Source organism: Eleutherodactylus coqui, chromosome 8, assembly GCF_035609145.1.
Source record: "Eleutherodactylus coqui strain aEleCoq1 chromosome 8, aEleCoq1.hap1, whole genome shotgun sequence".
NCBI lineage: Eukaryota > Metazoa > Chordata > Amphibia > Anura > Eleutherodactylidae > Eleutherodactylus > Eleutherodactylus coqui.
Window position 1 is genome coordinate 198,907,109 of NC_089844.1, and position 14,599 is coordinate 198,921,707.

General features: G+C 51.5%; 1 pseudogene; it reads right to left on the minus strand.

Annotated features, from left to right (window-relative positions):
- Positions 1-14,599, minus strand: part of LOC136577342 (sulfotransferase 1A1-like) — a 45,563-nt pseudogene that overhangs the window by 6,977 nt on the left and 23,987 nt on the right.

Genomic DNA, 14,599 nt, shown 5'->3' on the forward strand with positions numbered 1-14,599 from the left:
CAGTTCGTGGGCCATGTGCCTCTTCTCTCCTAAGCTGAGTAGTTTCAGCACGGCCTGCTGACGCTTGCCCACCGCTGTGCTGCCACGCCGCGCGACACCGACTCCTGGCGACGTGCTGCTGCTGACACATCTTGATTGCGAGACAGAGGTTGCGTAGGAGGAGGAGGAGGGTGGTTTAGTGGAGGAAGCATACACCGCCGCAGATACCACCACCGAGCTGGGGCCCGCAATTCTGGGGGTGGGTAGGACGTGAGCGGTCCCAGGCTCTGACTCTTTCCCAGCCTCCACTAAATTCACCCAATGTGCCGTCAGGGAGATATAGTGGCCCTGCCCGCCTGTGCTTGTCCACGTGTCCGTTGTTAAGTGGACCTTGGCAGTAACCGCGTTGGTGAGGGCGCGTACAATGTTGCGGGAGACGTGGTCGTGCAGGGCTGGGACGGCACATCGGGAAAAGTAGTGGCGACTGGGAACTGAGTAGCGCGGGGCCGCCGCCGCCATCATACCTTTGAAAGCCTCCGTTTCCACAGGCCTATACGGCAGCATCTCCAGGCTGATAAATTTGGCTATGTGCACGTTTAACGCTTGAGCGTGCGGGTGCGTGGCGGCGTACTTGCGCTTGCGCTTGCGCTCCAACACTTGCGCTAGCGACGGCTGGACGGTGCGCTGAGAGACATTGGTGGATGGGGCCGAGGACAGCGGAGGTGAGGGTGTGGGTGCAGGCCAGGAGACGGTAGTGCCTGTGTCCTGAGAGGGGGGTTGGATCTCAGTGGCAGGTTGGGGCACAGGGGGAGAGGCAGCGGTGCAAACCGGAGGCGGTGAACGGCCTTCGTCCCACCTTGTGGGGTGCTTGGCCATCATATGTCTGCGCATGCTGGTGGTGGTGGCTCCCTGGCTGATCTTGGCGCGACAAAGGTTGCACACCACTGTTCGTCGGTCGTCTGCACTCTCAGTGAAAAACTGCCAGACCTTTGAGCACCTCGGCCTCTGCAGGGTGGCATGGCGCGAGGGGGCGCTTTGGGAAACAGTTGGTGGATTATTCGGTCTAGCCCTGCCTCTACCCCTGGCCACCGCACTGCCTCTTGCAACCTGCCCTGCTGCTGCCCTTGCCTCCCCCTCTGAAGACCTGTCCTCAGTAGGCGTAGCAAACCAGGTGGGGTCAGTCACCTCATCGTCCTGCTGCTCTTCCTCCGAATCTCTGTGCGCTTCTCCCTCGGACTTACTCCAATTACTACTACCTGAGTGATAGACAACTGTGTCTCATCGTCATCGTCCTCCTCACCCACTGAAAGCTCTTGAGACAGTTGCCGGAAGTCCCCAGCCTCATCCCCCGGACCCCGGGAACTTTCCAAAGGTTGGGCATCGGTCACGACAAACTCCTCCAGTGGGAGAGGATTCGGAACCATTGCCGCCCATTCTGGGCAGGGGCCCGAGAACAGTTCCTGGGAGTCTGCCTGCTCCTCGGAATGTGTCATTGTAATAGAGTGAGGAGGCTGGGAGGAAGGAGGAGCAGCAGCCAGAGGATTCAGAGTTGCAGCAGTGGACGGCGCAGAATTCTGGGTGGTCGATAGATTGCTGGATGCACTTTCTGCCATCCACGACAGGACCTGCTCACACTGCTCATTTTCTAATAAAGGTCTACCGCGTGGACCCATTAATTGTGAGATGAATGTGGGGACGCCAGAAACGTGCCTCTCTCCTAATCCCGCAGCAGTCGGCTGCGATACACCTGGATCAGGAGCTCGGCCTGTGCCCACACCCTGACTTGGGCCTCCGCGTCCTCGCCCGCGTCCACGTCCTCTAGGCCTGCCCCTACCCCTCAGCATGGTGTATTACCAGTAGTGCAGAAACAGAATGCTGTAATTAAATGTGCCGCTTATTGGCCTGTGGTTGGAGGCTGACTTCGTTTACGGAACGCACAGCAGAGCCAGGAAAGAATTTTGCGCAAGCCTGCTGTAACACTTAGCTGGCTGCTTATTAATTAGGACTACTACCCCCAGCAGAGACGCAGTACACTGAGGACGGTCACAGGCAGCCCAAATAGATTTTTTTTCCCCAAATTCTTTGGAACAAGTCCACTGCCTATATAGACAGTATATCTCTTTCACCTTTTTCACTGTCCCTGCCTCAGCACTACTGGCCCTATACTATGTAAAATTACTGCAGACTGTTTCCCTCTGGAGAGGATGACAGCGGTGATGTGTAACGCACAGCAGAGCCAGGAAAGAATTTTGCGCAAGACTGCTCTAACACTTAGCTGGCTGCGTATTAATTAGGACTACTACCCCCAGCAAAGACGCAGTACACTCAGGACGGTCACAGCAGCCCAAATAGAATGTTTTTTCACAAATGTTTTTGGAAAAGCCCACTGCCTATATACACAGTATATCACTTTCACTGTCCCTGCCTCACCACTACTGGCCCTGGACTATGTAAAATTACTGCAGACTTAGGACGCAATGCTCTGCATGGCCGATATACAAAAAAAAAAAAAAGTGCAACACTGCAAAAAGCAGCCTCAACAGTACTGCACACAGTCAGATGTGGCCCTAAGAAGGACCGTTGGGGTTCTTGAAGCCTAAAATCACTCCTAACACTCTCCCTATAGCAGCTCCACCATCAGCAGCACTTTCCCTGAGCTATGTCAGAATGCATCTGTGGCGAGCCGCGGGAGGGGCCGATTTATATACTCGGGTGACACCTGATCTCGCCAGCCACTCACTGCAGGGGGGTGGTATAGGGCTTAAACGTCGCAGGGGGAAGTTGTAATGCCTTCCCTGTCTTTCTATTGGCCAGAAAAGCGCGCTAACGTCTCAGAGATGAAAGTGAAAGTAACTCGAACATCGAGTGGTGCTCGCCTCTAGTAACGAGCATCTCGAACACGCTAATACTCGAACGAGTATCAAGCTCGGACGAGTACGTTCGCTCATCTCTAGTACCGATCCATCTGGTGAGAATTTGATGGATGCAGATAAGGCTTGTAAGATATCAGTACAAATAACAAAAGACATGAATTACAACAAGCCCCTGCAGAACATTCTCTCAGAGACAGTACAGTACTAACAGCATTCAGCAGTGATACAGACATCCAACCAATCACAGAACTGACATTTACCCAAAAAGCAAAAACATACCTCAAAATCCCTACATGCTTTCCACTTTCAAGACAATTAATTTATGTAATTCATTACAAGTTTCTTATTTCATCAACATCTTTCTTTCTATGACCTTGAATTTTATCTCTCTATGAAATAGAACAACAACCAAGACTCTAGAAAGTGTCCAGAACATTCAGACTCCAAACAACACCAATCATTAGCAACAACAAGAGGTATATTTCTCTGCACAGACTATCAAACACGGACGGCAGGGGAATAGTTAAACACATAGAAAAGACAACATGCTAAGCGCTTTTGACATGGCAGCATTTTTAACCCTTGTATTCTTAAAAGCCCCCACAGCCGTGAGGAGGGTATAACTTTCTTACACTTTCTTACACTTGTATGACGGAGACTAAGACGTACAACAAAGATTAGATTACATAACATCAAGACATACAAGACAAACAATGATGGTTATTTGTCACATAATTGTCAACAGATTCTGCATGAACTTGCTTTATGTCCCAAAGGAACACAGACTATAAAGCAGGGTTCCCCAACTCCAGTCCTCAGGGACCACCAACAGGTCATGTTTTCAGGATTTCCTCAGTGTTGCACAGGTGATGTAATTATTGTCGGTGCCTCAGACATTGCCACAGGTGTTATTACCATAGGATATCCTGAAAACATGACCTGTTGGTGGTCCCTGAGGACTGGAGTTGGGGACCCATGCTATAAAGGATTCCCTTTCTCTGATAACTGCCGTATCTACACTTGCCTCAATCCATCTGTCTAGCTTACTTTTATCCAACCTTTGACTATCTCTGAATCTTTCCCAAACTCGTTGGTCTAAGGTTCCCAAAATTCTAAACACCTGCTTTTCTCAACAACTTACTACATTCTCTAGCTGTTTTCTATATTGTCTGTTCTTTTTAAGTCCTATCTGTTGATATATTTTATAGGCTTGCCTACAAATGTCCTTCCCTTTCCCCAATCTTATTATTTCAATGGGTGTCAAGAAAGTCTGAGACTGGTCGGACCCCATTCTAACTATGGACTTAGCTCTCGATTTACCACTATTGTCCCTACTGCCGAGTCCGCAACTGGCAGGATACTTATGGACTTTTCAGTCCCTTCTGCCACGTCCGCAACGGGCAGGATATTTATTTAGGGCCCTCCTGCCAAGTATTGGCAGGATACTTCTCTTCTGCGAGTCCGCAACTGGCAGAAATACTTATGGACTTTTCAGTCCCTTCTGCTACGTCCGCAACAGGCAGGATATTCATTCGCAATATCTTTACTTCTTACGGGGATAGAGGAAGGACCACAGCTTGCCTTGCTGGGCGGCTTTTAGTAATCTTATTACAAATTACAGCTAACATTATGAGTGCGGCAAAAAGCAATAATTTCTACAGCAGACAGCATGGCAATATACACACAAGGGTTCTTCCGTCTAGCACGGTTACTAAGAACACCGTAAATAACAGGCAGTAGCGTCCTATAAAGATGCAGCGACTCACCTCCTGTCAACACGTTACCGAAGTCAGGGGAGCCCAGAGCTGAAGTGGTAAGTCAAGGGCTTACCTTACACCGGTGTTTTGTAGATCTGGGGTCCCGTGGCCTCTGGTCCGGCTGGTCGGCAGGTAGGGTCGTCAGGTATCGGCTGCAGGTAAGAAGTTAACTTTTGCCCCACGTTCTGGCGCCAAGTAATGTTAGGGGGGTCACAAGAGGACCCGTCAGCTGATGCTGTCTGCTTCCCAATCTGTTTGAATCTTGCGAGTATACTCTGAGGAGTTCAATGGATACCACACCGTATGTTTTAACCAAAGAAATGCCTGTTTAATGTACAATGTATTCAATCTTCATACATTTCTATGAAGCAAGTGGCTTTATGCCAGATACAATTACAATTAATAAGCACATGTATTGATTTAAAACATCTCAGCCTCTTATCAGTATGTCTTCCTCTGTGTAGGTGTAATCGGGAGGTACATTCCTGTAAGCTTGTTAGTTTCAACTAGAATTGTTTAAAGATAAGAACAGGACAGAAACCTAGTGGTAATCCAATTAATATTTCCAGGTGGATCATTCTAACTGCAATCTAACATTTTTCTCAAGTGAAAGTTGAAATTAATACAAAATATATGTGTATTATAGCAGACAAGCAAAGAGACAAAATGGAGCCTTTGTAGTCCATTTTAAAAGCGTCAAACGTTACACGTATTTGTGGTTAAGCTTAAGAAGATGAAATACACTTATCTTTCTCTTTAGAAAAGCATAAACACGAATTAACCCCTCACAATATGACTGCCCCACTGACCTCCTGCTGCAATACTGACCAAAATGCCTGCCCCACTGACCTCCTGCCACCATACACACCATATGACTGCTCCACACACCTCCTGCTGCAATAATGACCATATGACTGCCCCACTGACCTCCTTCCACCATACAGACCAAATGACTGCCCCACTGACCTCCTGCTACCATAAAGACCATATGACTGTCCCACTGATCTCCTGCTACCATAAAGGCCATATGACTGCCCCACTGACCTCCTGCCACCATACTGACCATATGACTGCCCCACTGACCTCCTGCCACCATACAGACCATATGACTGCCCTACTGACCTCCTGCCACCATACAGACCATATGACTGCCCTTCTGACCTCCTGCCACCATACACACCATATGACTGCCCTTCTGACCTCCTGCCACCATACACACCATATGACTGCCCCACTGACCTCCTGCTGCAATACTGACCATAAGACTGCCCCAATGACCTCCTGCCACCATACAGACCATATCACTGCCCCATTGATCTCCTGCCACCAAACAGACCATATGACTGCCCCACTAACCTCCTGCCACCATACAGACCATACGCCTGCCCCACTGACCTCCCGCCACCATACAGACCATATGACTGCCCCACTGAAGTCCTGCTGCAATACTGAACATATGCCTGCCCCACTGACCTCCTGCCACCATACACACCATATGACTGCTCCACACACCTCCTACTGCAATAATGACCATATGACTGCCCCACTGACCTCCTTCCACCATACAGACCAAATGACTGCCCCACTGACCTCCTGCTACCATAAAGACCATATGACTGTCCCACTGATCTCCTGCTACCATAAAGACCATATGACTGCCCCATTGACCTCCTGCCACCATACTGACCATATGACTGCCCCACTGACCTCCTGCCACCATACAGACCATATGACTGCCCTACTGACCTCCTGCCACCATACACACCATATGACTGCCCTTCTGACCTCCTGCCACCATACACACCATATGACTGCCCCACTGACCTCCTGCTGCAATACTGACCATAAGACTGCCCCAATGACCTCCTGCCACCATACAGACCATATCACTGCCCCATTGATCTCCTGCCACCATACAGACCATATGACTGCCCCACTAACCTCCTGCCACCATACAGACCATACGCCTGCCCCACTGACCTCCCGCCACCATACAGACCATATGACTGACCTCCTGCTGCAATACTGACCATATGACTGCCCCACTGACCTCCTGCTGCAATACTGAACATATGTCTGCCCCACTGACCTCCTGCCACCATACACACCATATGACTGCTCCACACACCTCGTGCTGCAATAATGACCATATGACTGCCCCACTGACCTCCTTCCACCATACAGACCAAATGACTGCCCCACTGACCTCCTGCTACCATAAAGACCATATGACTGTCCCACTGATCTCCTGCTACCATAAAGACCATATGACTGCCCCACTGACCTCCTGCCACCATACTGACCATATGACTGCCCCACTGACCTCCTGCCACCATACAGACCATATGACTGCCCTACTGACCTCCTGCCACCATACAGACCATATGACTGCCCTTCTGACCTCCTGCCACCATACACACCATATGACTGCCCTTCTGACCTCCTGCCACCATACACACCATATGACTGCCCCACTGACCTCCTGCTGCAATACTGACCATAAGACTGCCCCAATGACCTTCTGCCAACATACAGACCATATCACTGCCCCATTGATCTTCTGCCACCATACAGACCATATGACTGCCCCACTGACCTCCTGCCACCATAGACCATATGCCTGCCCCACTGACCTCCTGCTGCAATACTGACCATATGACTGCCCCACTGACCTCCTGCTGCAATACTGACCATATGACTGCCCCACTGACCTCCTGCTGCAATACTGACCATATGACTGCCCCACTGACCTCCTGCCACCATACACACCATATCACTGCCCCACTGACCTCCTGCCACCATACACACCATATGACTGCCCCACTGACGACCTGCTGCAATACTGACTATATGACTGCCCCACTGACCTCCTGCCACCATACACACCATATGACTGCCCCACTGACCTCCTGCTGCAAAACTGACCATATGACTGCCCAACTGACCTCCTGCTATCATACAGACCATATCACTGCCCCACTGACCCCCTGCCACCATAGAGACCATATGACTGCCCCACTGACGTCCTGCCACCATACAGACCATATGACTGCCCCACTGACCTCCTGCCACCATACACACCATATGACTGCCTCGTTTGCCTCCTGCTGCAATACTGACCATATGACTGCCCCACTAACATCCTGCCACCATACACACCATATGAGTGCCCCACAGACCTCCTGCCACCTCCTGCAAAAATGACTTACATGATGGTAAGGACAAAACAGTTATAAACTACAAGAATGTGAACTACTGTTGACAGGACAAAATTGTTTGATATGTCCTATGCATAAATGGAGGGGTGCAGCCTCTACAAAGGGGAGGAGCCATCATAAAGGGGAGGGACCTGTAGAACAGCTTTGACATTAAATACACGGTAATATATTAAACACAATCCACATTCCGTGTAGAAACACTAGGTGGCAGCAACACACCATTGCATTGTACTAGTGAGTGCCTCAGCAGTGCAATGTCGCCACCTGGTGGTAGAAGATACTGATTACAAACTAATACAAACACAACTGTAATCAGTGATTTTTTATAAATCGTTCTTCTGCTCAGCGATCCTGTCTGCACCGTGTATATAGTGCATCCCTTATATATAATACATCACTCAAGTATAAATAGGGGGAAATAAGATTATATGGGAACAATGGATACATTACCTCCACAATACACTGTGCATGCAGAGACCCCTCCGCCATGCAGACCATGTGACTGCCCCACTGACATCCTACCACCATACAGACCATATGACGGCCCCACAGACCTCCTACCACCATACACACCATATGACTGGCCCACTGACCTCCTGCTGCAATACTGACCATATGATTGCCCCACTGACCTCCTGCCACCATACAGACCATATCACTGCCCCACTGACCTCCTGCTGCAATACTGACCATATGATTGCCCCACTGACCTCCTGCCACCATACACACCATATGACTGCCCCACTGACCTCCTGCCACCATACAGACCATATCACTGCCCCATTGATCTCCTGCCACCATACACACCATATGACTGCCCCACTGACCTCCTGCCACCATACAGACCATATGCCTGCCCCACTGACCTCCCGCCACCATACAGACCATATGACTGCCCCACTGACCTCCTGCTGCAATACGGACCATATGACTGCCCCACTGACATCCTGCTGCAATACGGACCATATGACTGCCCCACTGACCTCCTGGCGCCATACACACCATATGACTGCCCCACTGACCTCCTGCTGCAATACTGACCATATGAGTGCCCCACTGACCTCCTTCCACCATACTGACCATATGACTGCCCCACTGACCTCCTGCCACCATACAGACCATATGACTGCCTCGTTTGCCTCCTGCTGCAATACTGACCATATGACTGCCCCACTGACCTCCTGCTGTAATACTGACCATATGACTGCCCCACCGACCTCCTGCCACCATACACACCATATGACTGCTCCACTGACCTCCTGCCACCATACAGACCATATCACTACCCCATTGATCTTTTGCCACCATACACACCATATGACTGCCCCACTGACCTCCAGCCACCATACAGACCATATGCCTGCCCCACTGACCTCATGCCACCATACAGACCATATGACTGCCCCACTGACCTCCTGCTGCAATACTGACCATATCACTGCCCCACTGACCTCCTGCCACCATACAGACCATATCACTGCCCCACTGACCTACTGCCACCATACAGATCATATCACTGCCCCACAGACCTCCTGCTGCAATACTGACCATATAACTGCCCCACTGACCTCCTGCCACCATACAGACCATATCACTGCCCCACTGACCTCCTGCCACCATACAGACCATATCACTGCCCCACTGACCTCCTGCCACCATACAGACTATATGACTGCCCCACAGACCTCCTGCCTCCATACAGACCATATGCCTGCCCCACTGACCTCCTGCCACCATACACACCATATCACTGCCCCACTGACCTCCTGCTGCAATACTGACCATATGACTGCCCCACTGACCTCCTGCCACCATTCACACCATATGACTGCCCCACTGACCTCCTGCTGCAATACTGACCATATGACTCCCCCACTGACCTCCTGCCACCATACAGACCATATGACTGCCCCACTGACCTCCTGCCACCATACAGACCATATGACTGCCCCACTGACCTCCTGCCAATATACAGACCATATGACTGCCCCACTGACCTCCTGCCAATATACAGACCATATGACTGCCCCACTGACCTCCTGCCAACATACAGACCATATCACTGCCCAACTGACCTCCTGCCACCATACAGACCATATCCCTGCCTCACTGACCTCCTGCCACCATACAGACCACATGACTGCCCCACTGACCTCCTGCCACCATACAGACCATATGACTGCCCCACTGACCTCCTGCCAATATACAGACCATACGACTGCCCCACTGACCTCCTGCCAACATACAGACCATATCACTGCCCCACTGACCTCCTGCCACCATACAGACCATATCCCTGCCTCACTGACCTCCTGCCACCATACAGACCACATGACTGCCCCACTGACCTCCTGCCACCATACAGACCATATGACTGCCCCACTGACCTCCTGCCACCATACACACCATATGACGGCCACACTGACCTCCTGCCTCCATACACACCATATGACTGCCCTACTGACCTCCCGCCACCATACACACCATATGACGGCCACACTGACCTCCTACCTCCATACAGACCATATGACTGCCCCACTGACGACCTGCCACCATACAGACCATATCACTGCCTCACTGACCTCCTGCCACCATAGAGACCATATGACTGCCCCACTGACCTCCTGCCACCATACAGACCATATCACTGCCCCACTGACCTCCTGCCACCATAGAGACCATATGACTGCCCCACTGACCTCCTGCCACCATACAGACCATATGACTGCCCCACTGACCTCCTGCCACCATACAGACCATATGACTGTCCCACTGACCTCCTGCGAACAAACAGGCCATATGTAAGCCCCATTGACCTGCTGCTGTACAGACCATATGACTGCCCCACTGACCTCCTGCCACAGTACAGACCATATGACTGCCCCACTGACCTACTGCCACCATACAGACCATATGACTGCCCCACTGACCTCCTGCCACCATACAGACCATATGACTGCTCCACTGACCTCCTTCCACCATACAGACCATATGACTGCCCCACTGACCTCCCGACCATACACACCATATGACTGCCCCACTGACCTCCTGCCACCATACACACCATATGACTGCCCCACTGACCTCCTGCCACCATACAATGTGACTGCCCCACTGACCTCCTGCCACTATACAGACCATATGACTGCCCCACTGACCTCCTGCCACCATACACACCATATGACTGCCCCACTGACCTCCTGCCACCATACAGACCATATGACTGCCCCACTGACCTCCTGCCACCATACAATGTGACTGCCCCACTGACCTCCTGCCACCATACAGACCATATGACTGCCCCACTGACCTCCCGCCACCATACAGACCATATGACTGCCCCACTGACCTCCTGCCACCATACAGACCATATGACTGCCCCACTGACCTCCTGCCACCATACAGACCATATGACTGCCCCACTGACCTCCTGCCATTATACAGACCATATGACTGCCCCACTGACCTCCTGCCAACATACACACCATATGACAGCCACATTGATGACCTGCGTCCATACACACCATATGACTGCCCCACTGACGAGCTGCCACCATACACACCATATGACTGCCCCACTGACCTCCTGCAACCATACAGACCATATGACTGCCCCACTGACCTCCTGCCACCATACAGACCATATGACTGCCCCACTGACCTCCTGCCACCATACAGACCATATGACTGCCCCACTGACCTCCTGCCACCATACAGATCATATGACTGCTCCACTAACCTCCTGCTGCAATACTGACCATAGGACTGCCCCACTGACCTCCTGCCACCATACAGACCATATGACTGCCACACTGACCTCCTGCTGCAATAATGACCATATGACTGCCCCACTGACCTCCAGCTGCAATACTGACCATATGACTGCCCCACTGACCAACCTGCAACCATACAGCCCATATCACTGCCCCACTGACCTCCTGCCACCATACAGCCCATATCACTGCCCACTGACCTCCTGCCACCATACAGCCCATATCACTGCCCCACTGACCTCCTGCCACCATACAGCCCATATCACTGCCCCACTGACCTCCTGCCACCATACAGCCCATATCACTGCCCCACTGACCTCCTGCCACCATACAGACCATATCACTGCCCCACTGACCTCCTGCCACCATAGAGACCATATGACTGCCGCACTGACCTCCTGCCACCATACAGAACATATCACTGCCGCACTGACCTCCTGCCACCATACACACCATATGACTGCCCCACTGACCTCCTGCCACCATACAGACCATATCACTGCCCCACTGACCTCCTGCCACCATGCAGACCATATCACTGCCCCACTGACCTCCTGCCACCATAGAGACCATATGACTGCCCCACTGACCTCCTGCCACCATACAGACCATATGACTGCCCCACTGACCTCCTGCCACCATACAGACCATACGACTGTCCCACTGACCTCCTGCGAACAAACAGGCCATATGTAAGCCCCATTGACCTGCTGCTGTACAGACCATATGACTGCCCCACTGACCTCCTGCCACAGTACAGACCATATGACTGCCCCACTGACCTCCTGCCACCATACAGACCATATGACTGCCCCACTGACCTCCTGCCACCATACAGACCATATGACTGCCCCACTGACCTCCTGCCACCATACAGACCATATGACTGCTCCACTGACCTCCTTCCACCATACAGACCATATGACTGCCCCACTGACCTCCCGACCATACAGACCATATGACTGCCCCACTGACCTCCTGCCACCATACAGACCATATGACTGCCCCACTGACCTCCTGCCACCATACAGACCATATGACTGCCCCACTGACCTCCTGCCACCATACAATGTGACTGCCCCACTGACCTCCTGCCACTATACAGACCATATGACTGCCCCACTGACCTCCTGCCACCATACAGACCATATGACTGCCCCACTGACCTCCTGCCACCATACAGACCATATGACTGCCCCACTGACCTCCTGCCACCATACAGACCATATGACTGCTCCACTGACCTCCTTCCATCATACAGACCATATGACTGCCCCACTGACCTCCCGACCATACAGACCATATGACTGCCCCACTGACCTCCTGCCACCATACAGACCATATGACTGCCCCACTGACCTCCTGCCACCATACAATGTGACTGCCCCACTGACCTCCTGCCACCATACAGACCATATGACTGCCCCACTGACCTCCCGCCACCATACAGACCATATGACTGCCCCACTGACCTCCTGCTACCATACAGACCATATGACTGCCCCACTGACCTCCTGCCACCATACAGACCATATGACTGCCCCACTGACCTCCTGCCACCTCCTGCAAAAATGACTTTCATGATGGTAAGGGGAAAACAGTTATAAACTACAGGAAAGTAAACTACTAGTGACAGGACAAAATTGTTTGATAATTCCTATGCATAAATGGAGGTGTGCAGCCTCTACAAAGGGGAGGAGCCATCATAAAGGGGAGGGACCTGTAGAACAGCTTTGACATTAAATACACGGTAATATATTAAACACAATCCACATTCCGTGTAGAAACACTAGGTGGCAGCAACACACCATTGCATTGTACTAGTGAGAGCCTTAGTAGTGCAATGTCGCCACCTAGTGGTAGTAGATACTGATTACAAACTAATACAAACACAAGTCTAATCAGTGATTTTTTATAAATCGTTCTTCTGCTCAGCGATCCTGTCTGCACCGTGTATATAGTGCATCCCTTATATATAATACATCACTCAAGTATAAATAGGGGGAAATAAGATTATATGGGAACAATGGATACATTACCTCCACAATACACTGTGCATGCAGAGACCCCTCCGCCATGCAGACCATATGACTGCCCCACTGACCTCCTGCTGCAATACTGACCATATGATTGCCCCACTGACCTCCTGCCACCATACAGACCATATGACTGCCTCGTTTGCCTCCTGCTGCAATACTAACCATATGACTGCCCCACTGACCTCCTGCCACCATACAGACCATATGACTGCCTCGTTTGCCTCCTGCTGCAATACTGACCATATGATTGCCGCACTAACCTCCTGCTGCAATACTGACCATATGACTGCCCCACTGACCTCCTGCCACCATACAGACCATATCACTGCCCCACTGACCTCCTGCCACCATACAGACCATATCACTGCCCCACTGACCTCCTGCCACCATACAGACTATATGACTGCCCCACAGACCTCCTGCCTCCATACAGACCATATGCCTGCCCCACTGACCTCCTGCCACCATACACACCATATCACTGCCCCACTGACCTCCTGCTGCAATACTGACCATATGACTGCCCCACTGACCTCCTGCCACCATTCACACCATATGACTGCCCCACTGACCTCCTGCTGCAATACTGACCATATGACTCCCCCACTGATTTCCTGCCACCATACAGACCATATGACTGCCCCACTGACCTCCTGCCACCATACAGACCATATGACTGCCCCACTGACCTCCTGCCAATATACAGACCATATGACTGCCCCACTGACCTCCTGCCAACATACAGACCATATCACTGCCCAACTGACCTCCTGCCACCATACAGACCATATCCCTGCCTCACTGACCTCCTGCCACCATACAGACCACATGACTGCCCCACTGACCTCCTGCCACCATACAGACCATATGACTGCCCCACTGACCTCCTGCCAATATACAGACCATATGACTGCCCCACTGACCTCCTGCCAACATACAGACCATATCACTGCCCCACTG